Here is an 18,696-nt window from a genome sequence, read left to right as displayed (position 1 = left end):
ACAGTACAGCTAGCAGTATCTGATAGTAATAACTTGAATATGTATGGGAATTAAAGACATTTCATCTCTCCTATTGAAACATCTATTTAAATAGTCCAAGTCTCAACAAACACAACATTATGAAAGTAACACTGCTTTTGAAACTCAATATAAGAGGCCTGACAAAGGCTACTGAAGTATAATTTGACTATATTTCAATTAGTAAATCATTTAACTGAAAAAGAATAGGAACATTTTAATTGTAATACGGAAAGCCGTAGCATCCAATGTCAGTCATTAAAAAGAAGAACCACTTGAAAACACCTTAAAACTACACGAGTCAAAAAGCGTTCTTCCTAGAATTGCAGTAATTCAATCATGGCCACTGTGTTTTCCTCTCTATTGCTTTAGAGTTGCTGCTCCACGCTCAGGACAATAACGAAAGTGTGGTGATTGTGAGTAATACCCAACTCTATTCCCGATAGAGGAAACAACAGTTGGCCACTTGATTACATAGGAAGCTCCTCACTTCCTGTGCAGTTCTCTTCATAATAGTGTAAATAACCTAGAAAATCATATCATGTGGTACAAAAAGGCAGATTTTAGTGACATTTTGCAAACAGAAATGTGGTCATGAATCACCTTTAACTATTTGAACAGTAGAGCTGATATATATATGCCCAATTTAAAATATATATATATATATATATATATATTCAGTTACTGCTTTAGAACTGTTGATCTTAATTCCAACATATTTGGGAGGGGAAGCCTCTAACTACATTAAGCGTTCTGTGCAAGACCATTCTTTCTAAATTTATTCTATTTCTCAGCATGAGCGAGGTAGTGCCTCTCCCCCTTGTAAATGTGGCTAATTCTTCACCAATACATGAAGCATCCTGAATCATCACTTCATTGTGTTGTAAGGTAAGAACCTGGCTCTACTTTTAGTCTTGACGAAGATTTGAAGTATCAGTATGGGATTGATGTAGTTGTTAAAGTGCCCCAAGAAAGAGAAACAACCTACAACACTTTCTAACCACGTTTACAGGTAGAAATCTAAGTACAGGCATCCAGACAAGGGGAATAACAGCTGAAGCTACTTATGGAATGGATAACACGTTTGTAATAACTTAGGTTTCAATATAACATGCAGGCAAAGGTAATTTAAAACCTAAGTTAAATGCAATACCAAAACACAAAATTTAATATTGAGTTCTGAGGATTTTGCACGCTTGGCTTATTTCATTTTATGTTCCTTGTCCATTAATTCTGGCCTTGGAACACTTACAGAATTAAGAGATTCCAAAGTAGTATTTCAAATTTTAATGGTAAAAATACTGCATTGAAGCAAAAATTAGCGATATTAAACATTCCTACCCAGTTGAGATTACAGTCTACTTAGAAAAAATGCTAAAGTACTGGTTTCAATGAGAAAATGTTACACTATCAGCGTGGCTCTATTTCCATGCAATTAACCTAATTTCCCTGTCTAACCAACTATACCAGACGTTTTGAAGTTCTGATACCGTGGAAAAAGATCTGTCCGTGGTTAAAATTAACATTTCATAGATAGAGCTTGCTGTTTTTAAAGATCACAAACGCGAGATGCATTCAGCAGCTATGGTTTGCCTCAAGCAACACGCACCATTTTGTAAAGATTCTTCTAGACATCATGCAGAGATCTGTAACACAGACACAGCATAATTCAAAATATAACAAAAAAGGAGATTAGGCACAAAAAAGCTTGTTAACGCTGTGCTGCACACAATACAGTGTCATAAATCCAAAAGCAATAAATATTACAGTAAGGACATACCAACATAAAAATTAAAGATCTAACCTAATTCTCACGATCATGGAATTGTAAAGGTTGCAAGGGACCTACACCAAGGCCAGCGTTCTGCTAAAAGCAGAATCCAGCCCTCTGCTAAAGTAGGTTGTAACTCATTCACTGCAAGTATTTATTCCATCAACTCATGTAGGCTTCCAATCCTGAGCAGGAGGAAACGTAGGGGTAGGGAATGGAAACAGGACAGAGTGGAATTTAGACAACTTGTAATCATGTACCTTCTGCAATATCTTGTTCAATCTCTGCCCTCAGCATACCCAAATGTTTCATAAAAAGATGCTCCTGAAGGGTGTTTTTAATACGTTCTGTTTGTTTTGGTTTATTTGTTTGGTTTTGGGCTTTTGAATGCGTGTTTTTTAATTCCACAAAATTCAGGAAGGACAAATGCAAAATTCTGCCACTCAAAAGAACAGTGCCTTGGAAGAATGTAGGCTCAGGAATGACTGGCTGGAGAACAGCTCTGCTAAAAAAGGACCTGGTGATCCTGGAGGACATCAGGCTGAACATGAGTCAGAAGTGCCCTCCAGCAAAGGTGGCTGCAGCATTCTGAGCTGTGTTTAGGAGTACAGGCTGTAGATCAAGTAGAATGATTACCTTCATTATTCCAGTTTTGTGCCCTTTGATACAGGAAAGACAGAAACTGGAGCAAATTCAGCAGGCCACAAGATCGTCAGAAGGCTAGAAAACTCTCTTAGGAGCAGAGATAGACAGAACAGGGTTTGTTTCACCTGGTAAGGAGATGGTTTTAGGGAAACACACACAAGAGATCCCAATATCTACAGGGAAGCCATCTTGAAGATGCAGCAAGGATCTTCACAGTAGTGCATGGTGGAAGTGCAAGAGATCATGGACATTTAGTTGAAAGAAGAGAATTCTAAACTGAATTTAAGTTAAGTTTTTTCACAATGAAGACAGTCAAACAGTGGAGAAGGTTGCCCAGAGAAGTCATACAGAGCATGATCTCCAGGGACTTTCAAGTCCTTACTGGATAAAGCCCTAGGAAGCCTCAGGGAATTGGATCTATAGTCCCAAGTTATCTTCCAACCAAAAGTACTTTATGATTTTATTAAACATCCACTGAGGACAGGTTAATCAATCTTCCAAAGCTCCCATTTTACAGAAAGCAGTGATCATTACACCAGTCAGGCAGGTATCATATGTTTTGCAAGCTGAGCTACGAGCACAAAATAATATAGGAAAAGACCAATTGGATAGCACTGATATTAAGATATGCCAACACTTAAGTCTCAGGAAGGGCTATAAAACAAAAAGAGATGAAAAAAGCTAAATACAGTAGTTTAAGTAGCAGCATAATGTTTTTCAATTTCTCTTCTGGTATGAGTCCAACAGATAGAGACACTAAAACCTAGGTAAGTGGTTCTACATCACATCTCAAAGTCATTTAACCAACTAATGCAATGCAGTCCATCCCAGATAGAAGTGGAGTGGAAAGGGTAGACATGTATCTAAGATCACAGGATAATTCCAGTGGAAGAAAGGACATCAGGAGGTTTCCAATTCAATCTCCTGCCAAAAGAAAGGTCACCTCTGAGGTGAGATCAGGTTGTCTGTAGCTTTATTCAGTCTGGTCTCAAAAGGCTCCATGACAAAAGCTATGCAACCACCTGCCCAACCTGTTTCCCTGTTTGACTGTTTACTAAAACCTGAAAAGTTTTATTTTGCGGAATGCGTTTACAGTTAATGAATTGTGTAATGATTTCATTTTCAATACAGATAAAGAGAAATATAAGCCTGAAAACATTTCTCAAAGATAATCACGAGAATTATTGCATGGTAAGACTAAAATAAGCTTGTTTACTCCATTCACCAGTCCAACATACTGAGACCAGCCTCCAATTCATTTTTACTTTAGAAATATAAAGCCATACTTTGTATCTAAGTAGTTTGTCAGGGGATGTCAGGATGATTGTTTTAACACTGGTCCATTCTTCAAGGAAGATTATAGAACCAAAAAACAATGCAAAATTTGACAAGGTAAGACATGCCCAGAAACTTAATGCAAAGACTCAGAAGCAGAGGTGCTCAAAAAACAAACACAAATAAGGATTTTGTTCCATATCCTCAAAGTTGTGAGATTTCCTAAAGTTGTATGTTACTATTGATGGCTGTTTACCAGAGATTCCACACAGATGTCCAAGTACATCTGAGAAAGTGATTTACCACCATTACTACCAGTCTGCTTCTTTCCTCTAGTTACTATAGCACAAGTGGACTAGCAGTGGTACAGGAAGAATTAAAAGAACTAAAAAACAACCAGCCCACATGCTAAACACAGTCATACAACTTCTGGGGCGTAATCACAGAAAGCAACAGATCTTCACAAGAAAAACTAAGAAAGTGGGAACAAAAACGTGCAGTAGAGCAACACAAAAGATACAATGAGAAGAAACAAATCTTCTTATGCTAACAGTCCAGTTGCAGACTTCCTAGTCACCCGCACAAGTACACATTGGAGATGAGAGGAGGGAAAAAGGCCCAAAACGTATCTGAACTTCAGACACTAAAAGCAGCATGTTTATTTCAAGATTCTCACACACAAAAAAGCAAAGTGAACAAATAAAAGCAACCAAATTCACAAGGGCCAGAGGAGTAGCCTTCCTGGTGCACACTCTTAAAAAGAAAACATTGAAGAACGGCAAAAATAATTAGGAAGAAGATAATAGCCTTACCCTATGGAGAAAAATGCACAGTACAATTGTGGTTGACCATACTTATCTCTAAATACTAGCTACCCAATTCAGCTTCAAATTTCTCCTTAAATTATATGCATCTCTCTTCCTCAAAGTGAAGTCAGCCAGCACACCAGTAAGTAGCTAATAAGTTGCGTGTAACAATCAAAAGTGTCATGCTCTTATTTTCTACAAGTTGCTGCAAAATCACAACTGCATGGCAGTGCAGACAGGGCTCAAAAGATACAGGTCTAGGTTCTGCACCACGTGAATCGGTCACAGCGCTGGCTCTAGAAAACATCTATGCTAAAATAAAGGTTTCTGCAGTCACCGTACACAGCTTTATGATAGAAGTTCTCTAGTAAATACTCATCCTTGCACTTAGAACTAGACTAACAGTAATCCATTGTAAAACCCATACAGTATTTCTCCATCTGCCAGTAATGAACTGTTTCCAAACAGTAATGTGGGTACAAGAGCAATCAACAAGACAGCTCACGTACAGAAGACAAGGGTAAACCATGTCACTGATGCTACTTTTCACATCGGGACCACCTTGCTGTCTTTTAAGAACAACTCTGACACGTAGTGGTTTTCACTGTGTAGTCACTATATGTTTGACAGATAGCTAACGTACACAGTAATACAAAAATGCAGTCTTGATTGTCACAAGTATGGAAACTCACAACACAGAAGGCAGGTGGCTAACCAGAGAAATAAAGAAACTTGTGTCAGTTTCTTTGCAAGTGTTTTTTTTAATGTAAAAATGAAAGTCTTTCTTGATGTGAAATAATTACACTATAGCATAGCACTGAAAAACGAGGAAGACTAGCTTGGATTGTTTTTGATGTCAAGAGAAGAGAACAGCTGCTTTGTTTGTCTTTTTGACTCATAACTTTCAAATTCATAAGAGTCAATGTATGTTTCAGTTGCCAAAAGTTATGGCCCAGACGTTTCCCCCCCTCCCCCAAAACACTCTCTTGAACAGCAGAAGAGCAAGTTCAATTTCCCTGTGAAGGTATAGCTGTCAATTTTGCAAGCTCTACCACTTGGAGTGGGCCACAGTGATTAGTCAGATTAACTCACAACATCAGTGTCAGAAACAGTAATTCCAACATCTATTCTTTGTATAAGCCATGATCAAGAAATATTGAGCTTAGACAAACAGCTTCTACTAATATAATGGAAGGCCCATCCTACACCATCAGTACGGTTTACATGGCAGAGCAAGGCATATTTTCACGGTTGCTTCAAGAATAAGGTGATCTCAAAAAAGCAAATTTTGACAGGAAAGGTCCTGATCAAATCATTTCTCTCTATTAAAACAAGGTAAAAACATATCCATATATGCTTATACACACACACACACACACACACACACACACACACACGCAATAAGACTATTTAAAGGATTCAAATGCTCAAGAATACACTTCAGTTTCAGGGAAAAAAAAAAAAGAAGTTTGAAAATAAAATGTATATCTTCCAACAATTTGTATTGAATTTTATTTTGTAACGTGCACTATTTAAGTTCTCTATAACCTGTACCAAATGCACATTAAAAGAAATAACAGTGCAACAAAGCACAAAACACTTTCCCAGTTAGGAAAGTAACTTTCTACTGGGAATTCACACTTTGCATTTCACTCTTCACGGGGCACATTTCATTACCAAAAGAGCCACATTTAAAAATCACTACCAGTTCTATTTTAAGGATTTCTTCTCAGCGATGACAAATGGTTGTTTTTAATCACAGGGTTAGCCAAAACCAGACTCTGCAGCCACGTTAAACAAGAGTCACCAGAAGAAAGTTTCTGTCAGCGTCACGACACATGAACTCCTGTTCTCTGCAAGCGGTGCAATCCTGCCCAGCTGGTAATTTTGCAGTCAGTTGGATGACTTGTACTCTTACAAGAAGTTAACTCCATCTCAGAAACCTCCACCTGCACTGAAAAGTACAGAACAAATGGCTGCTTACTTTCAAGCATTTTCTTGCTCTAAAGAACAGTTCTATTAAATAACCTTAATTTCATGCTTATCGAAGTGCTGTCGTTTCAGTGGCACACGGACCAAGGACAAGTTACAATACAAACATTAATGCAGATGATTAACAGCGTACAGGAGTACTTCGAGTTTAAACAGGCTCAGATTACAAAAGCATTCAGTAACTTGCTTCGGCTTACTCAGATAATAAAACACAGTTAATGTAGGCGATACTACCCTGTAAGATTTCAAGTATCTTCTGACTCACCATGAAGCAATTTAGGATTTAACTGATGATATTACCCAAAGAATCCCAGCAGCAAATCAGAATTAATACAGCTGTAAAGCTGTGCAGAAGACAGGTCTATCCTCTCATTAGTGACAGAGTGTGTCATGAGAATATGGAAAGCTGACCTGTATAAAAGTGCCTGCCAAGAAGCAAAGGCTGCAGCACACAGAAGAGGAAAGGTATTTAAAACAGGAGCCATCTCCAACCTCTTTTTGTCTTCTTTAACTAGCAGTAAATAATCTCTCCCACTGTGACAGCTACTCTTTTCTCTCCTTGCTTCTGTAGACTGTAAACTTTTTCAGGCTGAGTTGTAATAATAGCATATTTTGCACTAACACTGTACAGTACAGAAGCAGAAAATAAACTAAAAATGCACATGATTTTTCATATGGCGTTAACTAAGAATATACGCTGTTGCCTAAGAATATATAAGCTGTTTTATTTAACTATCATGCACATTTTCTTTACATCAGGTACTTTGAGTAACTAGTTCAGCAAAGTGTGTGTTGGTCAGGGTCAGGATTTTTTCTGCCCTATTGGTTTACTCTTCAAATAGAAAGCACTCAGGGATTTTGAATTTCTTCTGTATTTGGTATCATTTTGATAGGCATAATGAACAGTTCATACAGGATCATTCTCAACTACACTGTACAAGTCAATATAACATCGAACTGGAATGCAGCAGGGCAAGTGACGATGCTAACTTTTTTAGTCATATCTTACAAGGCGAAATCTAAAATTAGCACGACCTAGTGAACAGCAACTGCATACATGCATAAAATCTGGCTTCTATTTCTGTAGCAAATGTATTATACAATTTCCAACATGTTACATCATGTATATGCTTTGCTGTTTTCCCACCCCACTGTCCTGTAGCCATAAAATCAAAGTGAGAATACCAGATGACTTTTAAATGAACACACCACTGATTAAGAGACCACAACTGAGCACAGACAGAAGTCAAGGATGATCTAAATAATCTCATCTTGCTTTCGAAAGATGCTAGTAAAGCATTCTAAGCAAAACAGTCAACAATATTTCAAGCCATTAGTCAACATATGGAAACAAAGAAGGGAAACAAAGAAGACCACAGTGTGTTATTTTGTGCTGCATAAATAGGGAAGCTCAGCAATAGCAATAAAAAAACGGCCTGCGCTTGTATATATATCAAATCGTTATCTTTGCCCAACAAAAGGTCTAAGTTTCAGCAGGATACCAAGTGTTTTGCCTTGGTTTTTATTTCAGTCAGGTCTCACAGGGGTGAACACAAAAAGAAACTTCTGAAACAAATTAAGCACAAATTAAAATGGCATCATTTAACACCAGCTGGATATCAGAGGTGGAAGATGAGGAAGAGAAAGGTCTCACCAAAATTTCTGAGGGCCACAGCAAACATCAACTGCTACTATATGGTAACTCTGACTACTATAAACGCAGTAAGAATCAGTTCAAAGCCACTGCTGGATGGAAGCAGAAAAAGACCTCTGCCTTTCACAATCACAACCTGGAAGGACAGACAGTTCCAAGCCACAGAAAACAACCTGCATGACAGCAATCTGATAGTAGCAACAGTACCAGCTTGGTCAGTGCTACCAGCTTCCTTCTTCCCCCATGCCTCAGAAAGTATGAGGCAAGTGAGGAAGAGGCAGTGGACAGGATACACCTGTACATAAGAAACTATTCAGCCTTTCTAAAATCTGCAGAAGATAGACATGTCAGTAACCTGAGGTTAATCCCAAAAACTCCTGTCACAGCCCAGCAGGTACTCGGGACAGAGAACACATGCTGGTTTCTAACTATATTAAGAGGAGGAATTCTGAAACACAAGAGCATGTCTACGGTTTTGAATCAAAGTACAAGCAAGCAAAAAGCACCCCTTATTCCACTCCATTAGAAGAAAACATGTTCCCACAGTGTCACCAGCAGCAGCCTGGTTGCATCAGCCCAGCCATTCCAGACTCCAAAGTACAGTCAGCATGAGCTGGAGGTGCAGCTCACAAATGCCAGAGCTGTACAATCCTAGGTCACACTCCTGGCAAAGCTCCTACGCTGCAGGAGGCACATATCTGGAGGGCTTCTGGAATTAGTATTTCTCACCCTAAGCAGAAGACTGTGTCTGGGGGGTTAGGGCTGTGGGTTTTTTGAGGAGGGAGACATGGAAGAGAAGGGTTCTAAGGCGACTGGGCACTGATCAGTGTGCATTCATAGCAACATGAGCAAATATCTACAAGTAGCCATGCACACAAGGATGCTCAAACGGCTGGAGACAAACACTGGAACACAGGAGTTCAGCTGAGTGCTGAGTTTTAGTAGGTTATTACCTCAGCATCTATTATCAGAGTGCTCGTACAATATTTTGCTTCAGCACTCGACTGCTTCATGTTGGTGTAATGCTGTCCAACTTTTGTGCTTCCACCTGACATTCATCACTCACGATGAAGGAATATTTCTTTGAGGAGGCAGCCAAAGTTTTCAAGGTTGGCTAACCTCATACATTTGTTGCACTGATTTTCTGAGCTGACACTTAACCTTAATGCAGGTGAGAATGCAAAGCATGCAAACAAAAGCAACCAAGAAGTAGTCACAAAGTCCTAGAATTCTGAACACCACAAAAGGTGAACATTGAAGTCATCACAGATCCCACCGTACATTCCAGCTTCAATCACAACTACAGACTGCCTACACATCAGTTCCTACCTGCTTCAAAACAGTTTCTGATGGGGACTGCTGCTGAAGTTATTGGAATAGCCCTTGTTGCACTATGACAACAACAAAAACACTCTGTAATACTAGATTAAATTTCAGTATTTTCAATTAAAGACTTCAACAAAGCACAATTATATACACACACAAAAAATGCAACAACCTTAAGTAACTGCATTTGAGTTTCCTCACTGGATAGCAGGTGTTAAAGAACTCTTAAAATTTCCATCTGTCCACACTGGAAATAAATCGTATTCGTGTTCAGAAAGACTATCACTTTAAATGGAAACAACTCACGTGTTTCCCAGTAACATCCCCAGCATTCTACAAGTAGCACACAACGTCTGGATATAACCCAAATGCACTAAATATTACCAAGATATGAAAGGTGGTTTTCATAAAGGATATTTTATCAATACAAAGCTTTCCAGAACAAAACCTGGTAGGATTAGGCATCTTTCCACAAACATCTTCCTGTCCACAAAGATGCTGCGTCACAGACAGCACTGTGTTGATGCTTTTCAAGTGAAGATGCTAAGATCCCACAATAACAGTTTTGTCTAAAATTGAGAATCACAACAAAATGGTCAAAGGCGCCTATTTTATTTATTCACTTATTTAAAATTTCAAATCGCTGTATTGTTCAAAGGAGAGCAATCACTAGGAGGGCAGAGGGAAAAGGAGACCTTTTGTTGCTGCAGGCACTGGGGGAGGAGAGGGTTTCTTTGTTGTCTGAACCCTTCTGCCCAACTGCAGGCCATGCAGCAGCCACTAATATGCACTGATATGGGAGATAGGATCTTCCACCGGGTTTTGTGAGCGGTACAATGATTACATATGGAAAAGCATGACACTCCAATTAAGTTGCGTCTCTGCCTGTAAGGTGCACTGACAGACAAGACAGACAAAAAGAAAGCTATTGCTAAACAACTCAGAGGAGGCTTGAAAAACATAGGCATTGAAACTGTAGTTTCTAGTTACTGCTATGGGCAACACACTTTGGCAACAGTATTTATTTATCCAACAGACAACTCATTCCTGCGCTTAGAGATACCTCTGTTATAGAGGTGCTTCCAACATGGAGAAGCACAGAAATTCAGCCGTGCCCTGAGACACATGGAGGGCAAGACTTCAGAGAGGTCACCACAAGACTGTACATTTTGTACTAGGTAGTAAGATGTTGCAAGACCTTCCATATTCCTCAGTTCTAGTTACAAAAGACTGCAATGTACCAAATTAGCAATAAAAACAATGAACAATTAAAACAAACAATCCAACCTTGAAGCCATTAACATCCATCATCAGTTTTGTCTGAGTATGCCAGCACTGTATAGCAACCAAAGCTGTATTCAACAAAATCTATTCCAAAATATTTACCCAGTACATGAATAAGAATCACGCATTCAAACGCACCATTTTCAACCACATTCCAAAACATTTGTTTTCTAACATCCTTGAAAGGAATTACTATAGTAACTCCTCACTATTTTTGAAGCACAGTGTCTCTTCTACCCTTGAAGAACAGGAGTAATATCAGAAATCTATTGATGACTAGTCTTAAGGCAAACAATTTAAACAAGCAGGAAAACCAAGAAGAAAAAACACCTGCAAATTCAATCTGTTATTTCTGTTCTCAAACATATGACTGGAACAGGGGAGAGCAAACACATGCAAGATGAAAGTATTAGAGGCCTGAAGCACCTGTCCTACAAAGTCAGGCTGTGGGAGCTGGGCTTGTTCAAAATGGAGAAGACTCCAAGGCCACCTCATTGAAGCCTTCCAGTATTCAGAAGGGGATTATAAAAACAAGGGGAATCAACTTTTAAAAAGGGTAGACGGTGATAGGATGTGGGGGAATGGTTTTATGTTGAAGGGAAGGTTTAGATTGGATGTCAGGGGGAAGTTCTTCACAGTGAGACTGGTGAGGTGCTGCAACAGGCTGCCCAGAGAGGTTGTGGATGTCCCATCCCTGGAGGTGTTCAAGACCAGGTTGGATGGGGCCCTGGGCAGCCTGGCCTAGTATGAAACATGGAGGTTTGTGACCCTGTATGTGGCAGGGAGATTGGAGCTTGATGATCCTTGGGGTCCCTTCCAACCCAAGCCATTCTATGATTCTGTAACTACACGCAATCTTCATAAGCATAATCATATATATCCTATTAACTAGATTTTTTCCATTTATATGTAGAGATTCAAAACCCAGAAAGAAAAATGTACTACTTACGTTTCCTAATGTCATACTTGCATTAACAACTAACACTGTAGACTGGTCTTCTAGATGACATCCCTGGTCCTAGGACTCTTTTCCAGGCCTCTCAGAACCAACTCCAAACACATTCTGAGACGTAATCATTAATCTATACTAAAGCTGTTCCAGACAGACCACAACAGTGAAGAATTCTGTCCTTGTCAGTGTGGAGAGAAAAGTTGAATGCAAGATCTAGACAGAATGGTATCTTCATAAAAGGACAGGGATGGAGGTACTCTCAGAGGAACAGTTCCCTGGAATGAATATCTAGGCTAGAAGATGATCTGAAGAGGAGCTGAGCTGATGACCTAGCTCACAGGTGAGCACAAAAGGAAAGAAAGCTGCTCTGTAGAAGATATATCACATGACAATACTGACCAAACATCATCTCAAATTTGAGAACCTTGAGGCTAAAACCTGCAACAGACATAGATGACCATAATCCCTAAGTACTACATGAAATGGTTTTACCAAGTTATATACCCCTAACAGAGAAAGAATAGAAATCACTGAGCATCTTGAGGTGCCAGCAACCCAGGTAAGTACTGAAACAAGCAAATAACAAACACTGGGCTTCATGTCAAAGCAGATTTTTTAGCTTGTCTAGAGAACCAAACTAGACAACAAAAGGTAGTTGCAGTTTGATGACTGAGGGAAACCAATCACGTGGCAAAGTTACCCTTGCAATGTAAAGCATTATGTTATCATACCCATACATTTGTTCATTACACAGAAGTTCACAAGGCACAGTCTGTTCCACAAAGACAGCTCGAGTGCTTCTGCTAAATCTGAACTATTTTTCATTAATAGAGTTTTATCTCAATTGCACTCTGTTTTCATCTGGGATTTCTGAATTGCTGGACAGGCACAGTCACCCAAACAAACAAACAAAAGCACTTTTTTTAATCCACAGTTAAAGATTAAGGGACAAAAATCTCTGCAGCCTACAAAAAAAAATAAAAGCAAGCAAAAAAAAAACAAACCCAGCAGATGAGGAACAACTTGGATAACATAAGAATTCCTCCTTCACAGAAGCCATTGAACTGTATGAAAATCCTAAAAATTAGTGTCAGTATTGTAAATTTCAGCTTTAATTACTATACACTGGTTTGTTTGGCAAATAATAAAAGGAGCATCTTGATGCAAACCAGGAAAGTCTACACAGAAGTAGAAAAGACAATGAGTATGGAACTATACACTGGTTGGTTATTTTGTTTTGCTTAACTCTGAGTTACACATAACAACAAGATGTGTTGCTCACTTGTCTTCATCTTGACTACTTAAAAAATATATATTATCAGAATGAGGGTGGTGACACACAAACAGGTTGCACAAGGAGGCTGTGGATGCCCCATCCCTGGAGGCATTCAAGGCCAGGCTGGATGTGGCTCTAGGCAGCATGATCTGCTGGTTGACGACCCTGCACACAGCAGGAGCATTGAACATAGTTGATCTTTGAGGTCCTTTTCAACCCAGGCCATTCTATGACTCTATTTATCAGTTATTGAAATAATTCCCATGTTGCTATTTTATAGCCAGTCTGAAAAGTATCCTCCTAAAACGTTAGGATATGAGGATACTAGTAACTGATTTAAGAATTGTTTAGCAAAAGGAAAATATCTCCTAAAATCAGAGCAAAAATCTTAACAGCAGAAATAAACAGACTCAAGTAATGATCTCATAAATCTCCAGGCACTGAGATAAGCATCGCTTGAAAGGCAAATATTTTTTCCTAACCAAAAATCACCAAAAATCCAAGATTATGTAAGCATTACTTTACTCAGACATACCTCAGAAGAGGCTTCCACTAGCATGAAGCTCCACATTCTGAGAGATCAAGTACTTTGGTTACTTATCAGGAACATCTGCTATATTTGACTTCACTTAAGTTTATCAAAACTGAAGTTTATCAGTCTATCTTTTCACACTGTGATTTTCAGTTCAACCTTCATCAGACACACTGGCCAAAGCCAGAAGTTATTCTTTAATGAAACGCTCTCAATTATGGATAGCCACAATGTATTTCCCTGTATTTGTAACAAAGCAGCTTCACAAATATTGACACAAAGATAAATTCTGAGTGCTTTCTCATGATCTACAACCTTATCACAAACACCAGCTCATTTCAGCTAGTAACACCTTTCAACTAAATTTTACGCCATTTAGGTGAACATTTCTTATGGACGAAGGCAACACTTTATCAATTACAAAGTAAGTTTATCCGTGAACATCATTAAAGTCTGTTCCATATACATATATCAGAAATGTATACCTAAATATATGAATCAGAAAGGGCACATTTGTGCTAACCAAGTACATCAGTAACATTTCCAGAGGTCTAGGCTTTTTTCAACTGAAAAGTAATATCTGTCAATGGCCGTTTGGTCAGGCAATGATTCACACACTGAGAGGGAATTTTCAAAGCCAGTATGCCTCAGTCGTGTGAACCTAGTTAGCCACCAAGACAAGGAACAACTTAGGGAATACTGAAGGCATAGCACCAAGCTTTCTGCTAGAAGAAAAATATCTTTGTGCTATTGTGTTGCCTGTAAATTGTGACCAAGATCTTAATTCAAACTTGTTATCACCCTCCAGATAGCAGAAATTATATTTCATTTGTGAAGGCAGACTGTTCACTTCTACTCGGTCAAAGCAGAACTGGTCTCCAAATAGCCCTTCTAATGCAAATGAGAAGACCTCTGCTCATGATGTCTTTCCTCCAGACATTCTGATGCAGAAGTCAACACTCAGTAAGTTGCAATTAGAAACTGCTAACCTATAACCAATGCTGCAGAGTTTTAACCTCCTCTTTAACTGCGTCTGTTTAGTCTCAGCTACCCATTGAAAAATGCAGGCATCAGTCCTTGAGGTTTCCAATATACCTTTCCAGACTGCCTGGGTATTATCATATTGTAACAATAACGTAACGTATGAAGAAAGCACAAGCACTTCTACCATTTATACAACTGCCTACCTTCAGACTTCCACTGCTACGGACAACCCTGTCCATAGTGCAATAGGCAGCCATGGGTAGTCCCAGTCTTAACAAGATGAGTCTTTTCAGAGTCACGGAGGCAAACATTCACAGCGAATGGGTGAGCAACCATGCAGATAGGAATCCGCAGGGGTTCTCAAACTTAAAAGATCTCTAATTCTTATTGCTTTCATTGGATGTAAATATCCAACTCGCACTATTTCTTTAAAAAGATCACAAACTCATGGTGTATAACCAGGCATTGCCACGACAATTATTTGCACTGCTGCATGAAGCAGAATCAGGTTGGAACCCAAAGAATAAGCGCAAAAATCAAATCGACTTTAAAACCACCTGTTAGAGCACACTGTGCAACACCTCCCCTAAACAGCTTATCTGCATTTAACGCAGATAAAAGAAAAAGAAAACAAATAAGAAAAAATAAACCAACTTAGAATACACCGACTTGGCCAAATACATTGAGAGCATCAGGAGAGGAGTCTGTATCAGAACCAGCAGCACACAAACACACCGACCAGTTCAGAAACGCGCCCGTGCAGAAGGGCTGCAGTTAGTCCCGCACCTTACTGCTAAGCTTACACAAGCTGCTTTCAGACCAAAAAAATACAAATCCCCATTCAGGGTTTTGGGGCCTGCTTTGTTTCAAGCCATGGGCAGCCAGAAGTTAAACACTCTCTCAGCAGTTATTCTCAGTCCGAAAAGCTATCTCCGTCAAAAAGCAAAGCTACAACAGAACAGTATTTCTCATCTCCACCTCCAAGGCTTTGGACAGCTACCAAAAAGACACACTTTTTAGAACAGGAGTGGCTTTTCCCCCAAAAAATAAGATTTAAATACTGCTCTCATTCCTAATCCATAAATCCTGCCCAGAACAACAACGCTCTTCCTTTCCTCCCCCCACATACAGTTATCAAAGCACACGTTAAAGATGAAACCATACCTTGCCATCAAGATCAACAATAATTATAACACCTAGTTCACCTATGGTGCCTTTAACCACACATTAAATGCTTTCAGGAGGACCGATATTTATTTTATCTGGCAGTGATAAATGCATCAGTCCACAATGCTTTTGCTATTCTTGCTCTTTTCCGAAGTCTCCATAGACATTTTACATAATAAAGGGGGAAAAAAAACAACCACCCTATAATTTCTGTTTTTCTGTTTCTTTGTTTTTAATCTACAAGCTGCAATACAATGTGCTTGTTACCAAGCTATTAGCAAAGCTGCTCCTGTTTGAGAACTCTGGTTACTATAATCACCTAACACTCAAAACAAGGTCCAAAGTTCAATTTATTTCCTACTATAAAAGGTCTGGAGGCTTCTTACTGGGTTTTCATTCATAGCTAAAGAAAAAGAAACTCAAGAGGAAAAAGGGGGTGGGGGAGAAGTAAGGCAGTAGCTGTCTCATCACTTAAGGCAGAGACAGTGATGCTCATGTGAATCAAGTTCAGATTCGCCTCAGTGCTGCAGAGCTCTCAAGGAAGGATCTGCACCCAGCACTGCTCCTGATGGCACTGGAAGTTTACTTGCATTTGCTGCTAGAACTTGAAAAATAGAACTTTTATTTTGCTCGTTATACGCCCCTGAAGCCACAGAACTGCTCTGAACCAATTTCTTCAGAGCAAACAGAATGCAAACTGTTAGCAGGCTTCTCAAAACAAGTGTTAAGACAGGTAAAAAATTCACAGCGTTAAAATTATCATCTTGCTCCCCACACGTGACTTCAGTGACAGCATCAGCAGGTAAAGAGCCTTACTGCCAAGAAGTCCCCAGTCTTCCTCACACGGAATACACAGAGAGAAATACTTCACTGTTGGCACAGAACGGAAGCTGACCTGCCCACTGTCTTGCTAAGGAAAAGCGGTGCTGAATGATGTAGCTATTCATATCACATAACAGGAGAAAAACAGGAGTAAGACCTGTGTGTGCTCTACCCAAGGCCGCTGCTTTTCCTCATCTCCCAGGCAATGTGCTTTCGGAAACAACTTGTGCCTAGCGCTCAAGAGAGACACGCAGAGAAGTGGATACCTAATCCCTGAGGACACTGAAATATTAACAGGAACTCAAACTGATTCATTTCATGAAGCACTTCCCTGAAAAATAACCACACATTTAAACTTGCTTCAAAATCCCACTCTGTACGTTCAAAGCCAAAGCACATGGGACACTTTGCACTGAGGTGGTTAAGGACCTGGTGGATCGGGAGCAACTGCACATCGGGGAATGGGACCTTCCAAGCTAATGCTGAGGTGCATCATGGGCTACATGCGGTTCAGGTACTGACAGTGAAAGGTACCATACTCCCAGAGCTAATTTCTCTTTTATTTTCCCTCCCTTCTTCAAATACATAAATTAAACCCTACTATTAAGTGTTTCATTCCTCTGGAAATGCCTACTCTTGCTACATAGGACACACAGAAGATGAGTCACTTCAGCAGACTGTTTACACGGAAGCAACGCCTGGAGAATCACTGCAAGGTAGCAGCTCTCAAAACCCCAAACACCATCCATACAACGGGAGCTCTGGGTGACAGCTCACAGCGCTGGCACGTGCTTGCTCCAACACTAATGCAGCCAGCCAGCTGCCACATCTCAATCGCTCACAGCGATCCCATCCGACCCCCTAGCAAAAGCCATATATCCACCTTACCGCACCTGCACAGGTGCTGCACTCGCTGCAGCCTCTACTGTGAGTGCAGTAAGAACAGCATGGAAACAACTGGGGACTGCTGGGGCTCTAACAGACTGGCAAAGGCCCTTCATTTGTGCTGACAAATAGCACTCACAACAATCACAACACCACCGGAGTTGAAAATACTGCCACATTTAGATCAGCACAGGGTAGCCATATAATATCCCAAGCTGGAAGGGACCCCCAAGGGACACTGGGACCAACCCCCGGCTCCACACAGCACCACCCAAATCCAAACCCTGAGTCTGAAAGCAATGCCCAAACACTTCTTGAGCTCCAGCAGCTTGGGGTCATACCCACTGCCCTAGGAACAATGCGAGCTTTGGGGTTCGCAATTATCTGAAGGGAAAATGCAGTTCACTTATCACCAGCTTACTGCAGACACGGCTGCAGTCTTACCAAACATCATTAGAACCAGTACTTTAAGAAGCTTAGACGTTCAGAGATATCCATACACTTCATTTTTACCATCAGCAGATCAACTGGAATAAATCTCATTGCTGACAGTGCTGAGCATGTTCCTACCGTGGTTCAAAGACTACAGAACGACAGAAGCACGGAGCTAATGCAAGTGAAATCGATGTTTCTTTCTATAGCAGCTGTAAGGAAGCTTTGTGCAAAGCCCAGCTCAGTATGACAAACACGTAAGGCGGACCCAAAAAACATAAGAGTTGTTAAACCAGTTATTGCAACACAGCAGGAGTCCAACGTCCCCCAGACACACAGAAAAGGGGCTGGGGTTAGAACGCACGGGGAATGGACGATGCACTCATGAGACAGCAGTCACCCTGCAGTCCCAGGGTGCTGCGTACTCAAACACGGTCACGACAGACCCTCTACGCCAGCATCAACCCGGTTCTGAAGCAAGTGACCGTCAGCCGGTGGGGATAAGGGTGAGCCCTACGCAACGCAAGGAGCTAGGGTTATGATAGATTCCGCAAGGTGTACGCAATAGCACAGAGCCCTCTGCTCGGCAGCCTGCAACAAGCAGCACCGAAAATACCCAAAGCACAAGGGAAAAACCTGAGAACGGCACTCAGGACTTCTCGCGGCCCCTCCAGCCGCCAGCACACACGGCTGCAAAGCCAGGACAGCCCCAGACCGGGCGAGCGCAGTTTCCCGAGCCCTCGGTTAATGATCAGCCAGGAGCAGGGCCGGGCCAAGAGCAAGTGTGAATTTCCTCCCGTTCTCCCCGGGCACACGGGCGGGAAGGGCCCCGGAACGAGGCACGGCCCCGGGCAGAGCGACCAGGGACAGGGGCA

The 18,696-nt window shown here is 40.6% G+C and overlaps 1 protein-coding gene across 21 annotated transcripts in view; it reads right to left on the bottom strand.

Annotated features, from left to right (window-relative positions):
- Positions 1–18,696, bottom strand: part of AFDN (afadin, adherens junction formation factor) — a 108,597-nt gene that overhangs the window by 88,911 nt on the left and 990 nt on the right. The gene's annotated exons all lie outside the window — the stretch shown is intronic.

The sequence above is a fragment of the Excalfactoria chinensis genome, chromosome 3 (genome assembly GCF_039878825.1).
Source record: "Excalfactoria chinensis isolate bCotChi1 chromosome 3, bCotChi1.hap2, whole genome shotgun sequence".
Taxonomy (NCBI): Eukaryota; Metazoa; Chordata; class Aves; order Galliformes; family Phasianidae; genus Excalfactoria; species Excalfactoria chinensis.
This window is presented reverse-complemented; position numbering and strand designations above follow the sequence as displayed.